Consider the following 1,161-nt stretch of genomic DNA (forward strand, 5'->3'; position numbering starts at 1 on the left):
ACCTTGAGGTCGTGGTTATGTACCTACCGGGTTGAGATAGGCAAGGTTGGTAAGCTTGCCTTGTTTTTAAGTTACCTCTCCCATGCCAAACTGCAGAAACAATATCTTCTCTCACCTAGTACTGTCTGTCTCAACCCGGCAACCCGGCACATAACCACAACCTGAAAGCACCAGTTCCGCATGGATCACTGAAGTTGAGCACGGTTGCGCGTGGTTAGTACCCGGATGGGTGACCATCTGGCCAATAGCGTGATGCTAGCTGCTAGCTTAAAAATAAAAAGTTATTGGAGTCAGAGAAATCAGGGTGTTTACCAAAATGGAAAAATAAAATTCCCTCACTTTTCCCGGTTTTCCAGTCCAATTTTTTCAAAATTTCCAGTCTACTTTTCCAAAGATTTTCCACCCTATTCCCACTGCGCCGCAGCCGATTTTTTTTCCAAGCAATCAAGCCTGTTAAATTTTTTCAATCTTTTTTCATCCGACTAGGGTAAGGTCTTGAGTCCTCCATTTGCACCATGAAATAACTGCGCCGCAGGCCAAATTTTTTCAAGATAAATGACCTTTGACCAAAATAATGACCTCAAGACTACTACAGCCATTTCTCTTTAATCTGGCTTTGGGCCCCTAATAGGTATTTACTATTAGTGAACTGGCATTTTTTTTTTTTAGAGTATAATAACAATATAGAATATAATAACAGCGCCGCAGGCGAAATTTTCAAACATTTTGGTCTAAAATCTTCAGAAATTCAGTCTCATCGAAATCCTAATCTTCAGCTCCACAGGAGAATTTTTTAAAAAAGCATGACCCTGAAGTTTGTCATTATACAGTCTACACATTCACATATCCTAGGGGGATGAAGGTTACACAAAAAAAGGGGGAAATGAGCAGCGCCGCAGGCGAAATTTTTGAAAATTGTGAGCTACAATTTATAGAAACCAGAACACAAAAAAGGGGGAAATGAGCAGCGCCGCAGGCGAAATTTTTGAAAATTGTGAGCTACAATTTATAGAAACCAGAATTAACGAAATTGAAATTTTTATGCCCACGAGCGAAAATTTTGGTCTCTGATTTTTAAAAAACACTTAGTTATCAAAAACACAAAATTTGACGCCGCGGGCGAATTTTTTGAATATTTTGGTCTACAATAGTAAGAAAAGC

Source organism: Diaphorina citri, unplaced genomic scaffold (genome assembly GCF_000475195.1).
Source record: "Diaphorina citri unplaced genomic scaffold, Diaci psyllid genome assembly version 1.1 scaffold5752, whole genome shotgun sequence".
In the NCBI taxonomy this organism is placed as follows: Eukaryota; Metazoa; Arthropoda; class Insecta; order Hemiptera; family Psyllidae; genus Diaphorina; species Diaphorina citri.